Raw genomic sequence first — 23113 nt, 5'->3', positions numbered from 1 at the left:
TCCTCCAAGCCCTAATGTTCCCTTGATTCCTTCTCTTTCACAGCAGGACTTGGCTGCTCTTCAAAGACAGGCTACTTTGTGTCCTCTATTCCAAGATAAAGTGGAACGATTGTAGTCCAGAATGGACTTGTTATGGTCTACCTTTGAGCAGTTTTAGGAATATGTTCTACCAGACCATTCTTTCTTTGTCCACTACCACTTGCAGAAGTTGGTCTTCTACATGAAGCTTTCCACGATGGATTTACCTCTTCCAGAGGATGGATGGAGTGGGGCTTGGTCTGCTGAGTTATTGACAGAGGTAGTAAGGCTGGTGTTTGAAGATTCTGTCACGCCAGATACCATGTTGATGTCATACATGTATCTACGAGGAGACTTGTTAATTCCAGATGAGGTGGATATGGCATGGTACGTGGGGGATGTGGTATTACAGGCTGTTTTGTATGTCAACCATTTGGAGTTGTGCATAGCTGACATGTTCCAAAGTTATTCCTCCAAAGTGGCTGATTGTCATGATAATTCGTGGCATCCCATGATTGATTCTGTGGTCCTAAATCAAAGACACAACACAGCTCCTACCTCTGCCCAGAGTACTAATCAACTGAGGATGGATCTCTTAGCCTATCTTTCAAAACATAATCCGTTTGATTCTTCCTTCTTTGATGCCTATCATCGACGCTCTCTCTTAGGACCTTCTGTTCCTACCCTCCTCTATTACCAACAAATGGCTCACCGCTATGCTATATATCTTTCCCTTTGTCAATCTAATTCCACAATTATTTTACCCCTTCTTTTCCAACCTTCATCTTTCCCTCAAATTCCCATTTTTACATATTGTTCCTTTATTGAGGATAGGGTATTTTCCCCTTCTCCACCTTGTCCTTCTCCATCCATTCATGTACCCTCCACATTTCCTCTTTATCAGTTAACACCCTTCCTTAGTGATTCCCTCTAAATTTCTGCCACTCCTTCTTTAAACTTTTCTTCCTTTTATGATTTTTCCTATCCCTCACTTCATCCACTTTTCCTTATTCCACTACCCTCTCCTAACACTTCTATATCTCAACCACCTCAGTTAGTTAGTGACTGTGATGGGTTTGATAATCAGATTTCCAGAAGAAGGGGATGGAGTTCGGATGATTCCCTTACCGGACCTCAGATCAATTGGCCAGTAATTCCAAGAGAATGGACAGCTGCCAGTCAAGCTTATCAGAACTATGTTCATTTTGCTCAGCAGTATTCACAGTCTGCAGATCCCTTAGTGAGACTAATTGCTCACTTTGCTTGGTACCTGGCGTATATGCATAAGCACTCTCATAATGATTCCAAGCCTATTCCAAAGTTGTGCATGAATGTCAATGTGAGCATTGATTCCCAACAGCTTGATATTTTATATTTTCATGCCCTTTGTTTGCCTAGCAGATACCTAGTCCTGTTCAAAAGGATGTGTTGTCTTCAGTTTTTTCAAAATCCTCCCAAAAACTTTGTAGATGAATCCTTGTCTATGGATCATTTCCGACAACATCAATCTTTCAAGAGGGATCATCTTCATTGATACCTTTCCAATGTATGGTGGATGCTTTTTAATGAAAAACTCTCTTTTTGGAGGAGTCATTCAGATGGTTGTGTTGTATTAGTGTTTGTGTTGTGAGTTCATTTATGTCAAACGAACGTGGTGGTTTCCTATTGGATTGGATTTCGTGTGTGAGCTACATTTTGGAGAATTGTGGTGATGGGGTTGTGGATGGAGAGTTGAAGCTGATGCTGATGAAGAAGAAGAAAACTCTTATATCCTTTACAAATTTGTTGTGATTTTTTGTTTGATAACAAGTGTTACTGTAAAACGGGTTTTTCTTTCGTTGTATTTTTATATCAGAAACAGGTTATAAGTTGGGGTCGTGGTGGATGGATTCTTTTTGAAAAGATATTGAAGCTCAAAGTTGTGATTTTAAAAGCACTTGTATTCCCTTTTTCCTGGGTTGCGAGGACGCTTCCTTATTAAGTGTGGGGATATGTTGAGTGTTGAAATGACTTGTTTTTTGGCTGATTTTTGTTGTTTTTGAGAGCTGAATGGTTGATTTTATGAGATGCTTGATTGATTTGGAAGTGATTTGAGAGTGTTTTGGATGATATTGATTGTGTTTTGGAAGTTCATGATGTTTATTGGTGGTTCTCTGATGTTCTGATAGAATCTGATTGGTTCTGTATACCTTCTGTTTTGTTCTGTTTTGGTCTGTTTTGTTCTGATTATCTTCTGTAAGGAGGGATGAAGTATTGATTGCTGAAGATTGAGATATTGTGAAAGCTTATTGAATGGTTTGTGAGAGTTTGGAATGGTTTGAGTATGAGTTAAGTGGTTTTGATGACCTTCTGTAACCTTCTGTAGGTCTTCTGTAGAGCTTCTGTCTCTGTTCTGTTCTGTTCTGTACTGTAGCTGTTCTGGTACTATTCTGTAACTGTTCTGTATGTGTTCTGATGGATGAGAGTGTAGCTTGGGAAAGTTTTCTACCCTTGGAAAGAGGTGAATACAAGTGTAAAAGAGCTAAAAGAAGTGAAAGAAGTAGCTGCTGAAGACTCAAGTGAAGACTAGAGTGAAGTGACAGTAGTGAGCTATGAAAGGACACTGTAGTGGCTCTGGTGACTCTTCATATCAGACATACCTCTTGGGAGCGGTATCCATGACCTAAGAAGGATTATTGAGAGTGATTTTTGAGAGATTGTAGTGAGGATATGATGTATTATTGATGGAGAGAGAGAGAGAGAGTCAGAGATAGCCAATTCTACTGAAACAGAGTGATTGTATATGAGAGATTGAGAGAGAAGACTATGAAGATATTGAAGATGAATACTATGTGATGTATTTTCATTCAAAGATGGTGTATTTCTTTGCTTTCTTTGTTATATTGATGGGTTTTGTGAAGATATTGAAGAATATGGTTGATTCTATCAAATCCATGGGAGATCTACATGATGTTGTATGAAGATTTGTTGTGCTAGTGTTCTTTTCTTCATTGTGATCATATGAAACATAATAAACAAGCTTGTTGATGTTACAAGATAGATTTTCTTGCAAGAGAATTCCCTTTTCCTTGGTGTTCCTCTTGGGGCTCCAAAGATAAAGATGATGTTCATCACAATTCTCTATTTCTCAATTCAAGTTGATAATGATGGTTTCGAGAAGGTAAGGACAAAGGTCACAAGAAACTCTAAACCACTTACTATATAGAAAGTTCACATTATAACTAGGAAGATTACTAACCAAACTAGGAAGAATGTAGAATTTTCTAGTTATAACTAGATAATTTTGCCATCACTAGTCTCTTCTAACTAGTAACATCCTTTTCCTAGATAGTATCTAGAAAGTTGAAGCCCTATCTAGCAACATTATCTAGCAAGTTATTGTATAACTAGTAATAATATCAACCTAATTAGAAAATTTTACCTTTTACTAGTCATAACTAGCAAGTACTATCCTATAACTAGGGAATTATAGATATTCTATCAAGTTAACTTGGAATTCATGATTTTTCTAGGTATAATTAGTAAATAAATATTCATTGATTAGGCATTTACATTTGTATAATACTTACTCACAGCTAAGCTTTTCACATTGACACAAAGGCAAGACCACAATTGTTGAAAGGTAATCACAATAACAAAAAAGAAAATTAAAAGAAAGATGTTTGGTACACATGAATAACACAAACTGTGTGGCCCCAACAATAGAGTCATTGCATTTAGCAACAATAACACTTACAATGTGGAGCAAAGTACATGGCCACATTGACCAAGCATATATCATGGCCATGACATCCATCTTATTGCAAAGCTCATGATTATATTAGTGAGAAAAAAGCATATTGTACCAATGGATTAAATAGAAACTCCACACACTAACATCATATTCCGTACTTTCCAAATGAGCAACAAGAGCAAACATTCAAAGTGCATGGCAAGAAAACCACACAATCATATATACCCTATCATGAAAATTAGATAGCCATATTAAAAAGGAAAGCACATTACCAAGTGCATGACCATATTGGTCATGGAAGTGCACATGGAAAAAAATAACCACCAAGGCAAAGTGCGTAGCCATATTGAGAAAAAGCTAAATTGCATTGCCCAAAACATGTGGCTATAGAAAATGAAGCAAACTACATTGCTAGTTGTATGATGAAATATTATCACCTTTCAAACTAGCACTAAACTTATAAACTTCATGTCTTAACACAAAAATATAAGTACCAAGGATTCTAGTGATTGCCAACTATTGTAGCTAGCTCTATGTGGAAGCTTGCAACATGATAGATGGGAAGCTACTTTAAGGTTCACTATGAGGTGACTTGAATAATAAGAAGGCTACACCTAAATAGCCTTACAAGGGTGGAAGTATATTACCTTTACAAAGAACTAGTGCTCCAAAACAAAGAAATCCTCATTGGATATTCTCATTTTATTAGGGTTTGAAGTTGAGAAATTCCATAGAAAAGTATCGATGGGAGCATATCAAATTCTCACCAATCTCAAAGGTAGGTGAAATAATTCAAACAATGTAGAAACTCTTGCGAATTCTCAATGGAACATTGAAAGTGCATCATAATAAAAGGAAAACACAAGAGGAAAAGAAGAACAAATTAAGATTGGAAAAATTTTGAATTTATCTTTTGAGAAAAAATAAGAGAGCCAAAAGAAAAGCATGCTTTTTGTGCTAAGAACATGCTCAACAAGGCCAATATTAAAATAGAGTACTATAAAAAGCAAGGAGGGGAGGAAAGCATGTTGGGCTATTCTCTCCTATACATCTTAAACCTTCCATGTTGGGTAAAAAACCATAGGTTTGAATCTCTATAAGAGAGGCTGAACCCCTAGAGGATCTTAATGTACTCTCCATGAGGATTTCAATCATGCTATGCATTTGGCAATTCAAAAATTATGATGTGTGCAATCTTGTGTAACAACTTCTCCTATAGGCACCTATTTGGCTAGTATCATCTTGTGGTCATAACAAACATCAAGTGTAACATCCATGACAAGTCTATTTATGCTACCCTCTAATCCCTCCTAACTTGCTCTAGCCCTTATTCCTATAAGTCAAGCCTTAAAGGTAATTCAAAGCTCCCAAAAATCTTGGAACAACTCAAGAAAATTCATGAGCACTATCATATCCCTTCTCTACCCTTGGAAATAATAGACACATGAATTTTTAGCAAGACCATTCATATATACTTGTGAAGATCATATCCCAACGACTATATTTATGGCCCCAAAAAACATTATTACCAATATTTTAAAATTACTCTATGAAATTATCATTTTGTCTAATTATAACAAATATTTTGAAATTATTCTCTAAAATTATTCTTTTTCATGGAACAATCTGACAAAATTTTTATCATTGTAGTTCAAGCCATTGGCATTTCCATCCCAATATGCCTTAGCATCCTATAAGATGCCAAAATACTCACTAGTGGGTTGGGATCCCATGATCTTTTAGGAGATAGGTGTTTTTGATTACATGAGTGCTTGAGAAGGCAAAAGGCCAAGTGACCCTATTATATAGGATACCTTTAATGCTAAGGGAAGCTTATCATGGCTCCAAGTTAATAAGTTCCCTACTGTGTGTTGTTGACAGAAGTAGTGTAATCACATACAACCCAATCTTATGGGGTTGGAAGCTCATATCCTAGGCTAGACAATTGTTTTCTCTGTAGGGAGATGGATTTTATACTACTTCATGGAATTGTGTTTTTATATATTATCTTTTGTGCAATAGAATGTTGTTTTTCAAAGTGTTTGTCATGTGCTAGATGTTGTGTTAATGGACCCTATGTAACATGATAATAAAAGGAAGCTACTTTTTTATGTTGTAATAGTATGGTACCTTTGCTAATTAGATAAGTAAAATAAATCCCATCAAGGAACATGAGAATACCTCAATCCTAATGACCAATCATCTATGGCTAGATGGACCTAATAATTTGGGTAGCTTTTCTAAACATTAGATGGAGTTATTAATATATGATCCTCCAAATTCAGTAGGATATATATGAGGCTCAACTTCATTTTTGGGGGGCTAATGTGAGATGATGCCTTATCGGCAAGGGGATCAACATTTTATTCTCTTCCACTTCTCACTCTCTTTTAACCAAGTGCCAAGGTCATTCACCTTCTTATGTGCAACCAGATGGTGCGAAGCTGCAGAGCAAGAAGGATGCAGTTCCTGTTGTATATGTTGATTGCCTCCAGATTGTCGGCTCCAAATTGCTGAGCTTTGCAACCTCATCCAGAGTTTGGAACGTACCATACATCCATAAGCCGGTTGACAACAGATTATTCAAAGGCAGCATAGGTTGGTTGTATCTTTTGAGAAACTCTACTACAATCTTCATGCTCAAGGTGTGCCAGTGGCCAATATTAAATGATGATCATTGTAACTTCAGTTATGCTTTTGCATGTCTTAGACATTGTGGATTTATGCAGCTATTGTGACTTGTACATTCACAGTCGATCATTCCTTTGTCAACATGGTGGTCATTTAATTCACTTTCAAAGTTCATGTTTTGGAGGTAGATATATTTTTTGTCTTATGCTATTGAAGAGTTTGTCTTATAGAGTACTTCTTTGAGCACGCTTGATTTTTGAATTTAGGAACTTTGATGTCATTGAGGCATGAGATGATCATTCAGCTTCAATCAGTGCAACAAAATTTGCTTATGGTGGTTTCAATTTGCTGAATGACATGGAGTAAGCAAGGGGCTTCCTATACCATTAAGAAGACACTTGGTCTCCCAATTCTTTGCCAACAGTAACTTACCAATATTGTGCAAGTAGAGAGGCAACTAGTAGATGTATTTGATGAAAGTGTATGAAAGTTTTCTAGAGCTATCTGGGGTTGTGACTAATGTGAGCAAAAGCAAGCTCATTTATCTAAGATTGAATGAGTTAGCAAAGTTGCTAAGGGATCTAGGCTTCCAAGTAGTAAAATTGGAGCTGTAGTTGCTTGATTCTAAAGAATTTGGGTGTTTTCAAGATTTTTAGCATCAGACCTTAATTACTGAGCATATGATGGAGGAATTTATTTGATTATCTTGTACATTATGTATGTTGTGAGTCAAGTAACATGTAACAATGTGACAAAAAATACACGCACAGGAAAGGCCTAATTTTGGCATCATGAATCCAGTGAGATTAATGAAGGTTGAAGATCCATAGCCTAGATTATCATATAAGACACTAGAAGTGAAGTAGGACTCTTGTTTCACCGTGGAATATGCCTCCTGGCATCAATGATCCTAATGTGATTGAGTTGCTAGTCAATGTAGAATTCTCTCTCTTCTTGGTTACATGCTTTATATGCAAAGAACGTGGGTGCTTTGCAAAGGAATGGAGCTAAGAAGTGCCCAAGGAGAAAAGAGTGAAGATAAGGAAGAACTTCATGCAACATAGTCACAAAAGAAGTAAAAAGAAAAAAGCTCATAGATTGAGAAGGGTAAATCCAAGAAAACAAACAACCCTCAAAAGGAGGAACCCAAATCCTAGAGATGTCAAAGTTAAAGCAAGATGGAAACAAAGAAATTACTTTCATAAAACTTTTCATAAAACCCAAATTACTTTCATAAAACTTTTCAAATCATAAGTGAGGTTGGAAAAACTTAAAGCTTGAAATGAATAATAGGGAAAGATTAAAAGATGGAGTGCCATCAATGTTATGTAAAAAATTAAAAGAGATATGTTCAGGATAATAATTAGGAATATTATTTGAGTCCTTGAATATTGATGAGTTAACTACACTTTTATAATAACATACCAACAATGGATCGTTAGGTTACTTGTTGATATTTAAAGGTGCCAATGTCCACAACTTGTGCTTAGGCATGCCCTTTATCAAGAGAGCATGCATGTGTTTGGGTTGGGGGCTTTATATGCTAGTAAGTTTATAACACTCCTTTACGATTGTTCATATCTATCATAGGCCAAGTAACATGCATGTGTTTGGGTTGGGGACTTAATTACTGAGCATATGATGGAGGAATTCATTTGATTATCTTCTACATTATGTATGCTGTGAGCCAAGTGACATGCAATAGTGACCAAAAATACATGCACAGGAAAGGCCTAATTTTGGCATCATGAATCCAATGAGATTAATGAAGATTGAAGATCCATAGCCTAGATTATCGTATAAGACACTAGAATTGAACTAGGACTCTTGTTTCCCACATTGTAACTAGGGCAATGGCCAACAATTAGAGAGGGATGGTCAATGCCAGCTTGAGTTGATCCAGACCACCTATAGGTGGATACACCTGAATTTGTGTGTTATCTTAAAGATAACAACTAACAAAATTTAATGACGCCCTTTATGTAGTGATTAATGCTTGCAAATCTAAAGCCTAACATGTAATTATCTATATCTTTTTCTATCAAAATAGCTTGAAGAAATTCTAGTAAATGACTAAAGCATGTGTACAATTCTAGATCACTAGGAGGAGACTTAGCCTCATTGCATAAATTCATGTAATGCATTGTTCACCACATTGTCCTCTGAACATAGTCCCCTAGCATAGTCCTTTGAGCTTGGTTCATGCAAGCTATCTAGTACACTCCTCAACCTATCCTCTTGAGAAGCTTGGTACAAGTAGGTTGTGTGGTAATCCTCTTGAGAAGCTGGGTACAAGTAAGTTGCTTTGGGTTTCAATAAGCATCCATCTTAAGTAGTAGCTATGCCCTAGACTCTCATGTCAAGAAGCATATTAGACTCAACTTGGGAGTGTATTCCTCATGCATCCCTCATGCATCTGTAACATACTTTGCTTGATGGGAAATTAGGAGCACCTTGATATTAAGACTCAAAGAAGATATATTCAAGAAATATAAGACTTGAAAATAAAGTCAAATGGTACAAAGGATCAAAACAATAAATTCAAAATACCTTATTCTCTATTTTCTTTATTTTAAATGCTAAGAAAAAATCATAATTAGGAGCATTAGGTAGGCCCAAAAAAAGATGATAGAGAATTCCAAAGCCATGGAGAAGAAAAGTCTGAGAAGATGGTTAGAAATTTTAAACTCATACGAAGAGGAATTCAAGGGGAAGTCATAGCTAGAGGTAAAAAGGTGATTCAAGCTAAGCACAAGAAACATTTGGAATTCAGGAAGAATGATGTGTTCCTCAAGCAGCAATAAATGGAGTGGAGATCCATCTTCCCTAGGGAACATTGGAAGATATGGCAGAAATGCACTAGAAAAGTGTGGTCTAGTAATCCATAAACAAATTGAACACCCCTCTATGTAAGGTGTATATCTAGAAGCTAAACATGAAGGAGAGGCCCAATAAGTTTATAAAAATCCATGCATGGTGTGTCATGTGCCATCAATCTTGGGAGTCAATTCTCCATGTTCTCTGGCATTGCCTTGCAAGAGCAGGCTTTGTCTAAAAGAACGTGACAGGGTGGATTACAATTGCAGGCCTTAATGTAGAGGTTATGATGAAGATGGCATTGTTTGGGGACAAAGGTGTATTGGATGAAGACATATTAAACCTATGGAATGCCATCAGGGCATTAACATTAGCACCATTTGGGCCAATAAGAATGCTCAAATATGATCTACTATCTAGATAGAATGTAAGAGAAGTGCTTGCAACATGTAGAAAGATGAGGAGGAGAGAGCATGTCTTCAAAGTGGGGGTACAAGCTCCTTAGAAAGACAAATTTTTGAAGCCTATGGGAAGGCTTTTTGGAGCCCAATAGCATATTTTTCCATGAACCTCAAAATACTTTGTGATCGAACCTTCACATTAAAAAAAGGAAAGAGAGTACTCATTCACACTGTGTGTGCATAATCGAGGGCTAACAATGGGGCAGGGGCTCTGCTACTACATGCGTCCAACATCCAACGCTCGACATCGCAATCCGTCGCATCGAGCATTAATCGGCATCGCAATCCGTCGCATCGAGCATTAATCGATCCCATGGAAGCCCAGGACTCATGGCAGCTGGCTCAGGTCTGGCTGCAGTGGAAGGCCAATGTGTAGGCCCTCCTGTTCGCCCTCGTCTCCAAGAGCCCTGATTCCCATGTCAGGCAGCTTGTGAAGGACTGCATGAGCAACTATTTCAGGTCAGGCTTCACACACTTTTTATTTGTTGCATTGCTTGTGGATTGCATTAACTTGTATTGAATTGTGCCGTTGCGAGACTCTTAGGTCCATAAGCCCATACAACAAGAAGAATTCCTTCATTATTCCATTTTTCCCATAAGTCCATACGACAAGAAGCATTCCTTCACAATTCCATTTGTCCCCATGGCTTGCATTTCAGCAAATGAAAACTTAGAAATTTTCTGCAACACATCCTGTGAAAGAGAACAGAATAAACATATAGCGATGGTTGTCCAGGAGAATTGCCTGACACAAATGTACTCTAAGCTAGCATTAAAAAAGCACTAATAATATTCTATTTGAATTAGATATTGCATGACTTACCTTCATTGCATTAGGGAGCCATGTACAGAGTACTTTCAGTACACAGTTGGTAGTCATTCTATCCAAACATGCACAGAATACTAATCTAAACACGCTCAATGGCTTACTTTCATTGCCTCAAGATGGGCTTATTGATTGCTCAAACCATTCAAACACTCTAGCTTGTTTCTCAAAATTATTCTTAGCACATATTATATATATTCTTTCCAAAACTCTCATCAGGAAAATTGTCGTGACTAACAGCTTGGCTTACACATATTGTGTCTAGTAAGTAAAACATTCAAGCTAAAATGATAAGTTTCAGAGAATCTGTTCTATATACGTGTGTAGGTGATAGAGTGAGATTTCAATCCACTTTTGGGTGGCCAAGAAGAGAATGCAAGTATTCTTTGGCTTTAATGTGTTTGATTCTTTCTACTTTCCCCCACTAAATAGAGTTTTGTGTTGAGGCATGTTTTCTAGTATTGGTTAAAGTTTTTTCCTGCAGGGCGTCATTCCTCTGCTCTTGAAGCAGCATTTATGTGGATAGGTGCTTGGAGGCCCACATCAGCTATAACACTCGTGTACTCAAAAATGGGTATTGATGTGCAGAAGTTTAATGGTTGCATAAGCCATGATGATGTGACATGCCTATTGTCAAAGACACAGTTAGCTTCAATGGATGCTTTCTAGCATTACATGCACCAGGCAGAGATGGAGCTTTCAAATCAACTAGCAACCATGCAGGTGAACCTTTGCTTCTTGAGTTTTCTGTTGCAATTTATCCTATTTCTGCCAAGCCATTTTGAAGCTGTCTGCCATGGTCTGGCATGATGCACACAAGAACTTTTCAACAAATTCTCACTATACTTCCCACATTGTGAATTACGACAACATCATGAGCTTCTGCAAGGGAGGGACCACATACCGCTCAGTGTGGTTGCTCCCTGCCCCCGACCAGGTATGTGGTCCCTCCCTCATAGAAGCTCATGATGTTGAATACTATAAGGAAAAACAAGGGAAAAGATCCCCTTTTCCTAGTGACACAGGAAAGTGTCTAAAGCTACTTGTGATTCATAATATTCTGGCTTTTCTAGGTTTGCTGAGCCTGACTACTACTTTGAGTTCTTTCAGATGCTTATTGCAAATCAAAGCATGAAAGAAGCCATAGGGATTGGGAGCTCTTCTTTCATCATGTCACACAACATAGTGCAAGGACAAAAATTAATGGAGTCAAAGCTTGAAACTTTGAGTTCGCTGTTAAAGCGATCAAACTCTCTCAGGCTGCATACCCTCCAAGAGCTACAAAACCTACTGACCCCAGTACAGGCAACCCATTGCACACTTGCAGCCTTTGAGCTGGTTTTTGCTTTGAAAGCATTGGACCTAAAAACCAAAGCAAAGATGGAGGATGATAGAGAGAACCACCAAGTATTGTCTGTGTCTCCTCCCTATTCTGCAGATGCTGCTTGCAGACCACCTTATTGCCAGGGAAAATATCATGCTGATGGAAGAGAATCACCAGTGGCTTATTGCAAAGAAGCCGCATTACTTGATGGAATCAAACACACATTAGCTGACTATGAAGAAACCATCTTACCTGATGACCAAGTATATACTTCAGCTGGTGCAGAAGAAAATGCATGTACCTGTGAAGGTGAAGACAGGAGAGGGACAGAGCATGTAGATTGGTTGAGTTCCACAGCTTGCAGTAAGCCTGCATAAGTCTAGATTATAAGCTTGTGCATGGATGAGCTATCATGGGCTGCCATGTGTTTCAAAGTGCTCACAGCAATTGCAGTCATGTTTTTCCCACAACAATTGCAGTTATGTTATTCCCATCAAGCTCTTGCATGAGTTGAGATAGAGTGATTACTAGACAAATCGACATGTTGCTTTTTCACTGATTTCCTGATTTCCTGATTGTGGGCGAGAACCAGCAGGCATTTGACATGCAGGGAGACAGTGGCAGCCTAGTACTGATCCTTAGGAAGGCAAGGAAAAGCCTAGCCCTGTGGGAATAATATGGGGAGGCACAATGAATCGTGGGTGCCTGAAACTTCAGAATGGAGATGCACTTGTGAATTGGACAAGTGCAGTGGATCTTGGGCGCCTCCTCAACTGTCTTCAACTTGATTTAATCACTAGCGATGCTGCTTTGGAAGGTAATTTCAGGAGCTTAGGCCACAGTTTGTCAATGTGCTCTGTTGTTTGTATCTCTACACATTGAGAAGATTTAGACAAATTCCCACTATAATTCCCATTGGAATTACGGTGACATCATGAGCTTTATGAGGGAGGGACCGCATACCTGGCTAGGTGCTAGGTGCGATTGAGGGCAGGGGGACTGGTGGCATAGGGTAGTTCATGATGTTGAGCACTATATGGAAAAACAAGAGAGAGGAACCCCTTTCCCCACATGGGAACATGTCAAAAACTTCTTGACATGCTAGTATTCTATATTGCTGCACCATTTTTTGATAATCGGTGTAGCTCGAAGTCCTCGAGAATATTTAATAGAAACATGTGCATGGTTTTTAGTTTAACAAAATAAGGAGAATTTCAGTGATTCAGGATTTCAAAGGTGTGCTGAAGCTAAGGAGTTGTTAATGTTAGAAGTTAGTGTTTATGCATCTCCTATCTTGAAGATAACTGTCCCTTTGAATTGCTGTCAATAGGAATTCCGAGTGCAGGAGAATCAAGCTCACGGTTCTTTGGCACCATGCAATTTGCAGAACCCAATCAGCATGCCTTTGAAAGTTCGAAGGTGAAGTCACAAGGTCAAAATTATCACCACCCCACCATGATTTGAATCATGCCAATCCTTCCTGCATTGACTTCATAAAGAGTTTCGACTCAAGAACACGTTATGATGACAAAAGTACAGATGTTAATGGCGAGGAGCTATCCAGTTGTGGGCTGGATCTTTATGGCAGGGATGCAAAAAGAAGATGGCTCTAATCCTTACAAGGAAGTGAGCCCATTCCTTTACATAGAGTTTAATATTGTCATTTGAATGAATATGTACTTGGAATGGGCAGAGATTAATGATGCATTTGCTTACCTTTCCAATTCAACGTCTTAACTTTGCAAGAATGTAGTGTAGCTCCTGAAGCGGTTTTACTCTGCGCCTTAGCAGTATTTTGTTGACTAACTTGTGGGGTATGATTGCTGGTGTAGATGGTGGAGCTTCTGGTCCGAATGGACTGTGCCGATTGTGAGAGAAGTGTGAGAAAGGCCCTAGTTAACCTCAAAGGTACAAGCAGTTTGTTCACTTTAATATGTTATGTTGCATGTGAATGTAAAGAGATTTAAGGCAGTCTGCTTGCGATTGACTTTTTTTTGCTTAGAGGAATAGCCTGTTATTCAAGATGAATGAAAGATGCAGGAAAAATTAATGCATACTCACAGTGATGGAGTGTGTCAAGGAGACATTGATCTTCACAAGTAGGTTGGAACCTACTTATGGCAGAGAACTCTTTAATCTACATTTAGGACTTGGGTTTTGTGTATGATTTTATCTGACCAGGTATTATCTCCCAATTACGTGTTTTATTACTCAATATCAAATTCTCTAAGAATCTTCAAAAGCAGGGATTCTTTTCTTTGGGCTCTAGGAGAACCATCCAATGCTAGCCTTTGCAAAGAGGAGAGAGCAGTAGGAAGGATCAAGACAGATCTTTTAACTTCTCCTCCTCCATTCTTTCACAAAGCCAAGAGGACTGCAGTAGAGTTCTCCTTCCCTTTGGTGGACCCAAATGTTAACAGTTTTACCAGCAAAGGTATGGACCTAGTATTCCTTATAGCCATCAGGCCCTTTGCACATGGTGCTAATGTGGCAAACATTTCCAGGGCATCATTAGTTAAGCTTGCATTGCCATCAGTTAAGAGACTAAGAAGCTTGCCCCATCTGCTTGTAAATTTTTCAAATTTCCTGCAACAATGGAGGGAAGACAGTGGCCTTCTTAGCAGACACATAAGGTTGTAACAAAAGGCCAAGACAACCCAAAGTGATCTTCTGGCATTTACTTCTCTTCTTATTCACTGTTTAAGAACATACACTCATGCTCAATATAGCCCATGGAACCTCATTCAAAAGATCACAATCACACCCAAAAGAGCTTGAATGACAACCCCATTCCCTACAAGCTTGAAATATATTCTGACATCAGCAGTTTCTAAGCAGTTGCTCTACCTCCAGACATCTCAAGGGAAGCAACTTTCTCACTAACTATGGAGAATAATCATGACCTTCATAAGGCTCATGCTGCAAGTTGGACTGTTGTGTATGCCCCTGACATCGCTGTTTGGCTAGCTTCTCAGGAAGCAGGACATGCTGTAAGGTAGCAAGGGATTTCCTTCTGTCTTCCTATATGTCCTTTCTAATTGATCATTGTTTTGTATTTTGCTCCTGGTAAAAGGCTGAAGACCTGTCTACAGCATGCATCTTGGCCAAAGAAGAGTTTTAAACCTTTAGTCAGTATGCAGCTGCTTAGCCAATTCTATTTAAGCTTGTAGGAAAATTTTGATCTCTCTTAGTATGAATGAAGGACCAAATCAAGGCTCACCACATCAAATACTTTCACGGTTGACAGCATCAAACTTGCTATGAGTTTGTCCTCTTTAACTCTCATCTACATGTCTTTTGTAGCAAGAGTTTGTCCTCTTTAACTCTCACGGTAGACCAGCTGGAGGCATATGGTGTGATGTTGATGTGGTAGAGTTCTCTTATTTTGGTATTCCAGCCACAACCCCTAAGCAAGAGGTATACACAGAGCTGGCTGAAGATTTAAGGGGCAATGACCCATCCATCGGTCCAGGATCTCAGGTAAAAAGCCAGTGAATAACTTTAAAGTTTGAATACAAACTGCTTGTCTTGAAATTTAGTCATTCTATAATTTTACTTTTGTTTTGGAGGTGTGCATCTTACAACCAACTTTCTAAATTTTATTTCAAGGATCAGTTGCATAGCCTTAGAGCATGGTCATAATCTCGATATGTCTACTCTTTTGATGTCATGCTTGTGGTCTTAGTTCAATTTTCGGATCAACTGTAGGCCCTTTTATGTAATCAAGATTGATGTCTTATATTGATCTAACAAACTGTTTAGTATTTTTTATTTAATTGAGTTGTATAAACTAGCATATCAAATGAGGGCATTTGATGCATTATGATAGTGTACAGTTTAGTGGCAGATTGATATGTCTACATTGATATTCGAGGGGCATCACTCTCAAATCTATCATCATTTTATTTACCGATATACTCAATTGCAGCATGATGATGTCCATATTTGTGTATAGAAAATAGAAATGACCATCTCATGTGTTTCTATGTTTTTGGTGTCATTAGATGTTTTCCACACATTTTTCCCCTCCTTTCCATAAACTTTGAGAAATGCTGAGAGTGTGTACATGCTTCATCATATATCAATTAAACAACTGATGGTGTTTTTTACACTGTAGAGGTGAAGATTGGCAGATTTTTAGTTGCAATATATGTAAATAAATGTTGCATCATTACTAGTTTGAAAATTCTGATACGTTTCTCTCTCTGGTGAATTTCACAGGTTGCAGGTCAGGAGACATTTGGTACACTTGGAGCCATAGTAGAGAGTAGGATAGGGACTCCTCAGGTTGGGTTTCTGACAAATCGACATGTTGTGGTTGATTTGGACTACACCAACCAGAAGATATTCCATCCTCAACTGCTTCGCACTATACCTGTGAGGCGGTAATCCTCAACTGCGCAAATTGAAAGCATTGTCGTGGATGAAGAAAGCTTCCTGAAGGGCGCTTTTTAAGTGTTTTCTTGCTCGCTTTCGGGTCCGCAGGCGGCAGCCTCAGCATCAGCAGCAGGACAAATGCTGATGGCTTTCCCCAGCGGTCGCACCTTTCGAGATCCCTGCTGTGTTGTGCCAATCAGATCATCCCCTTGGTAGCAGCAGTAGCTCTAGCGCCGGCACATCCAGCAGCACCAAGATGTATTTCTCCAGAGAGGAGATGGACAGGTGCTGTCCATCCTAGCGAGACGGCATCAACGTCCAAGCAGAGACATTCCTCAGACACTCCTAGCTAGCACCACCTCGTGGTAAGGCCTGCTGTGATGCTTCTCTACTGAATTTGGGGGAGATGGCGGCACTGGAAACAATGGTAATGGCACCGATGGTGGTGATTCCCACAGGAGTTCCCCCTTCCGAAGTTGTAAGAGAAGGTGATAAGGCACCTAGGGAAGCCGTTCTGAGGCAGAAGCAGGGGCCCGACTGGGTGTTCTTGCCTTCTATTTGTTGGCACAGCAAGGGCGAGAGGTCGATGGTAGGGACCTCGTGCAGGACGATTGATGCATCACTATAGGGGCGATAGGGAGGGGGCAGTATGAAGGGAGCAAGGACGTGATCGGCTTGATGAAGATGATGATCTGCATGGCCATGGCCGTCTTTTTCTTCATCTGCCCCTGCCCCTACCCTCGCCTCTCTGCCTCTAGCGGCAGCTCTCTGTGCAGTGCACATCTACAGCAGGGCGACTACAGATTATACTGGGTACAGTCCTGGAACCTGTCATTCTACTCCAAGAAGGCTTGAGGAGCTAAAGACTTGGCTGTGGATGAGACGAGAACAACCATTTGTTTTCATGAAAGCCGGTAGTTGCTTCCATCTAAAATCATGGTTGGAGAAGCATTTGGAGTGCCTGAGAAATCTAGTAAAAACTGCATCATTCAAAAACTAGTTCAAAGGCCGAAGAAAATAGAAATTCATAACAAAAAATGCTCGATTGCAAGCAGCCTTGTCTGTTACTATTGTTACAGCTAGAATAGCAGCTTCAATATCAAATGAAAGAGATGCAAAGCTAGGCTTAGCTTTGGCCTCAGCTGCTGCATTATTGCAGCCCAGTGTGCTAGGCTTAGCTTTGGCCTCAGCTGCAAAAAGAAGATGGCTCTAATCCTTACAAGGAAGTGAGCTCATTCCTTTACACAGAGTTTAATCTTGTCATTTGCATGAATATGTACTTGGAATGGGCAGAGATTAATGATGCATTTGCTTACCTTTCCAATTCAACATCTTAACTTTGCAAGAATGTAGTGTAGCTCCTGAAGCGGTTTTACTCTGTGCCTTAGCAGTATTTTGTTAACTAACTTGTGGGGTATAATTGCTCGTGCAGATGGTGGAGCTTCTGGTCCGAATGGACTGTACCGATTGTGAGAGAAGTGTGAGAAAGGCCCTGGTTAACCTCAAAGGTACAGGCAGTTTATTAACTTTAATATGTTATGCTACATGTGAATGTAAAGAGATTTAAGGTGTTAATGAAGACTGTGACTTATGACGCTCGTTAATCAACTGAACTGATTTGGAGATCACCAAGATTAGCTAACCAACTGATGAGATTAGGGACGTTTATGTTGAATGGATCAGCCCAAACATTTCTGAATCCTCAAGTGGTTATTGCCTATCAATAGAGCTGTTTGAGGTGTGTTAAATCAAATGGGCCAGAGCTTCAGGATGGGTACAATATAGTTTGCCTCTCCCATGTAGGCTAGCAGAATCATACAATGCTGCCCTTGCTATACTTCATGTTATTTCCATCTAGGTCTGTGGCTTTTAAGCATAGGTAAAATCAATAAATTGTACATGTCTTATCACTATTAGGATGTTGCTAATAGGCTGATTTTTCTGCATGTAGGGAAATGTGATTGCTCGTGGGATTATTGAATGGTGTGATGGAGCGCCTTAGGTAAGGAATTCTACAGTTGGCAAATGAAACTTGATTCTGTTCAAGCTAGAAAGAAGATATCTTTGAAAGAGTTGACTAGTTTTTTTTTACCATTGTAGTTCAAGGTACAATGCTGCACTTGTTGCACATTAGCAAGAAATGGATCCCTTTTAAAGACTTTAAATTAGACTTATTGGCCACTTGTTGCTTAAAGGCTTTACAAATAGCATTTCAATAATATCAGATGCTCTTTAAATCATGAGAGGAAGTGTAACTCTGCCAAGACCATAGCAAAGACATATTGTTTTTTGTATTTTAGATGACTCATGGAGTTAGATATAGAAATAATGAAAATCTTGAAGAAGCTTGAAGGAGATTGATGATGAAGTACTGAAACAGCAAAACACGGATCATGAAGTGATGTAATTTCCAGATGAAGTAGGGCAGATATGAAATGCAACAATTGAGATGCTACATGGCAGTCCACAATAAGTGGTCAACAGGCTTAGAGTGGAAATGCAGCAGCTCGACAGGTCATGTTGGTTGTAGCTGACTTGAAAGATCTCAAATAGTAATAGTTGAGGTGAGGATGATGAATTAGCAGAAAAACTAGTAGATAGAACCACATGTAGACTGTCATCAGTAGTAGGTGGAGGGTAATGAATAGGCAGTAGCAGCCCCTGGATCTGCAAGTTGTGATGGTTGGCTGAGAGAGGAGCTCCCAAGTAGAAGCTCATGTTATTGAACACTATTAGGGAAAACCAAGGGAAAACAGTTCCCTTTTCCACATGGGAAAATTATGTCAAAAAAACTTCTTGTGATTGACTATATTCCATCTTGACATTTGATTTGTAGGCTGCAGGAATAGAGAGATCATGAAGAATTTGGTCACTTCATGCGATAATCATGGCGAATTTGGTCAAGATATCCTGAACATCAGCAACCTCCTCGAGATTAAGGCCAACATGACTACAAAGGATTCTGATCCATCTGATCAACCTGGCCATATCATGAATCAAATGAATCAAGCTGATATTTCAAGGTCAGGTGGTATGATTAGCATATCCTTAAATTGGCCGTGGACATCCATACTACTTAGCAGATCAAGCCTAGGCAGCATTGGTCAAGAGCATGTGCTCCAGCTCAACAACATGGGTGGATCAAGAGGCATGATTGGTGATGATGATCTGCATAATTTGTAGGATAACTTGAATTTGGTATCTTCTATTGCTAGACATGTTCAAGTTGATAACTCAGCAAATCTGAAGGCTCCAAGGTAAGTGTAATGGAGGTTTCTTGTTCTTTTAGTAAAAATCGTTCTGGGTTATGGGTTGAGGGTTGTTATACAAAACATTAAAAGAAGATATGATATGGAAAGGAGGAATCTTATCATGCTTTTGATGCATCTTTTTATCCCCATTAGTAAGTATGATACAATATGGTTCCATGAGCAAATAATTTAAATATCATTTCATTATTTGTCTTGTTGTGGATCATCTGACAACAACGACACCCACAGTCACAACATCTTCAATGGATCACCAGACTGTGACGAGGAGGATAGATTAGATGAGGAATCAGATGCAGCAGCTATTAGGAAATGCGCTAAAATTCAGCAAGCCATATCCATAGGAGCCACATCGTTTTTGCTGACAGAGTACAAGTTTTTGGTTTATTTCATGGGCATATTTGCTGTTGTCATTTTCTTGTTCCTGGGATCTGTGAAGGGGTTCAGTACTAAGCCCCAGCCTTGTAGATACGATCCAAAGCAGGAATGTGCCCCAGCTCTCTTTACATCAATTTTCACTACAGTTGCATTTATATTGGGAGCTTTGACATTCATAGTGTCGGGATTTTTGGGCATGATGATCGCAACATATGCGAATGCTCACACAACTTTGGAAGCCAGAAAAGGGATATGCAAGTATTCAAAATCGCCTTCCAATCAGGTTCGGTGATGGGTTTCTTACTTGTTGCTAATGGCCTCATAGTTTTATACATCACTATAAAACTATTACAACTTTATTACAAGGATGATTGGGAGGGCCTTTTTGAGGCCATCACTTGCTATGGGCTTGGACGCTCATCCGTGGCTCTATTTGAAAGGGTTGGAGGTGGAATCTATACCAAAACTGCGGATGTTGGAGTAGATCTTGTTGGAAAAGTAGAAAGGAATATCCTAGAGGACGATCCACAAAATCGAGCAATCATTGTTGACAATGTGGGTGATAATGTAGAAGATATTGCTGGAATGGGTTCAGATTTGTTTGGCTCCTTTGCTGAAGCTTCTTGCGTAGCTCTTGTTGTGGCTTCCATGTCATCATTTGGCACAAATCATGACTTCACTGCTATGTGCTTCCCACTACTCATTAGCTCTATGGGCATTGTGGTGTGCCTCATCACAACCTTGTTCGCAACTGATGTGTTCGAGATCTCAAATCTAAGGGATATTGAATCTACACTGAAGAGACAGTTGCTGATATCCACCATCTTAATGACATTCGGTGCAGCTTTTGTTTGTTGGCTGGCACTACCATCCACATTTTACATATATGATCCTAACGGTGGTGCAAAGATGGTTCAAAACTGGAAACTATTTTTTTGCATTGGAGTAGGGCTTTGGGTAGGGTTGGTAATTGGATACGTTACAGAGTATTTCACCAACAATACATACAGACCAGTCGAGGATGTTGCTGATTCTTGTAGGACAGGAACTGCTACCAATGTCATCTTTGGTTTGGCACTTGGCTACAAGTCTGTAATTGTTCCAATATTTGCTATTGATGTTGCTATCTATGTCATCCATACCCTAGCAACCATGTACGGGATCACAGTTGTAGCTCTTGGAATGCTTTGTACCATTGCCACCTGTCTAGCCATAGATGCATATGGTCCCATAATTGATAATGCTGTTATCGCAACCGGTCTCTGGATGACCATGATACTTCTTACACATCTCTCCACAAGAAGTGCAGCCGCAGTATAGACTATGAGGCCGCAAAGGCTTTCAAGATGGACAGATTCCTCAACCATAGGACTTCTTCAAAGTCCAACTTGCGGCATTAACAGCCCCCAGTTGACAGCACTTTGGGGGAGCGCTTTCTTAGATTGGTCTCCATGATCCACACTTTGGGGGAGCGCTTTCTCAGATTAGAAGAGATGAAACTGCAGATGCAGAGAGAGTTTGAGCGATTTCGTGATAATCTGGAGGCTAGGTGTACAAAGATGTTCCTAGAGTCCTAGAAGCAGATTACTGAGATGTTTGCTTGGGCTCTGAGCAGCAGTAAGAAAACTGATGAGCTCTTGCTGACGATTGTCGGTATTTTGTTCATCATTTGATTATTCTAAATGTTTCTTTCTTCTAGCTGATTTTTGGCTCTTCACGCTACGTTTCATATCATTTCATCTATATTACAGCTAATGCGTTGAAATTATTCCACGCTTTGTTTATAATAAATGTTTCGAGCTGATGGGATGATATTTCATTTCATTCTTATTCCAGCTGTTGAAATGTTCCAGCTGATGTTTCATTATTATTCTAGCTGTTGAGTTGTTCTAGCTTATGTTTCACTGTTTCCAGTTGTTGTTTGTCTATTTTCAGTTGATTCGTCTGTTCAAGCTTATGTTTATTCTACTTGATGTTTTATCTATTCTAGCTAAGGAGCTGATGTTGCAGCTAATGTGTGCTCACTTGATGCACTTCTGGGGTTCCACTTCCGGTGTCTCGTGTCTCTCTTCTCTTCTCTCTTCCTCTGTTCCTCGTCTCCTTCGCGCATTGTTCAACAGGAAGTCTGTAAGATGCTTCAAACTAGAAGGAGAAGTTGGTGAGCCCATAAAAGTATAAACAATGAATTCCTTGTTTTCACCTGCTCAATTTACTATCAGATGGTATAAAGAACAGGGCAAAAAAGGTATGCGTGTTTTGATGTTTTGATGTTTTACAAATGCATGTTTTGATGTTTTACAAATGTCTCTTATGTTTCTAAACTTTGGTTTATTATGTGTACATAAAGGTAACAAAATCACAAATGATGGTACAAGAGATAATGGAACAATGAAAGCTAAGGAGGTAATTGGCCCTAATGTCTCTTCAAATCATGATACAGGTATATGTCTTTTGAAAATTAAAATTTGTACATATTTTAGATCTTGCTTTATTAGGTGATTCATTTTGAGATTAACTAGCTTTAATTAGTCTCTTTGTCTAATTTAAAATGTTCATAGTTATTCATATTTTAAAACTTTGAGTAATTGTGTGTATATATATAAATATAGATTAAAGAACAACAAAAGGTGGGAAAAGAGGTAATGTAAGAAAGGGAGATCAGGAGGTTACTCGCAATAATGTTTCTTCAAGTCAAGATGCAGGTACCAACTTTAAGGATCAAAAACTTGTACAAATTTAGTGACCCAAATTGATACAAAATATCTAATTACTTTCTTTTGTGTTATTGAAATTTTTCATAATGTATTATCGTGAGCTTTGGTTAACTCTATGTATATATAGGTAAACAAGTTACTAAAGATGACACAAGGGGAGATTGTGGGATGCTAGGAGGTGCCTTCTTGGCAATGAGGAGGGCATGGAGACAAGGGGATTAAAGAAGCAATAGAAGTAGGACAGAAAGATAAAAATTTAATCTATCTTTATTTCTCATACCATCAATGGCATATATTCGAATGTTTCATTGCAAGATAGGGAAAGAGGGCTTCTTCTTAAGGGCCGCCAAAATTTGACAAGAGGGAGGGAGAGAGAAGGATGGGGAGAGCCTAACAATGCAAGAAAGGAAGACATTGAGATTGCTTGCCTTAACACTTCTTCCAGCCAAGAATCAGGTATTACCAGCTTTCTTATGTTGATAATGAGTCATTTTTTGAAATGGTTATACTAACTAATGATATTTGATCACTTGAGTATCAATAGGAGTGATACGCATACCATCAT

The 23113-nt window shown here is 39.0% G+C and overlaps 1 long non-coding RNA gene and 2 pseudogenes across 1 annotated transcript; all 3 read left to right on the top strand.

Annotated features, from left to right (window-relative positions):
• The first annotated feature begins 9990 nt into the window (after positions 1 to 9990).
• On the top strand, positions 9991 to 12187 carry LOC148009723 (TGACG-sequence-specific DNA-binding protein TGA-2.1-like; annotated as a pseudogene).
• A 4406-nt stretch (positions 12188 to 16593) lies between these two features.
• LOC148009722 (pyrophosphate-energized vacuolar membrane proton pump 1-like) lies at positions 16594 to 21154 on the top strand (annotated as a pseudogene).
• An 809-nt stretch (positions 21155 to 21963) lies between these two features.
• Positions 21964 to 22506, top strand: LOC148009721 (uncharacterized). The gene is made up of 3 exons (XR_015689790.1): positions 21964 to 22079; positions 22182 to 22274; positions 22444 to 22506. It is a non-coding gene; the product is annotated as an uncharacterized LOC148009721 (long non-coding RNA).
• Positions 22507 to 23113: the final 607 nt, after the last annotated feature.

The sequence above is a fragment of the Lygodium microphyllum genome, chromosome 30 (genome assembly GCF_053477565.2).
Source record: "Lygodium microphyllum isolate KBCC chromosome 30, Lygodium_microphyllum_v1.1.10, whole genome shotgun sequence".
NCBI classification, from domain to species: domain Eukaryota; kingdom Viridiplantae; phylum Streptophyta; class Polypodiopsida; order Schizaeales; family Lygodiaceae; genus Lygodium; species Lygodium microphyllum.
This window is presented reverse-complemented; position numbering and strand designations above follow the sequence as displayed.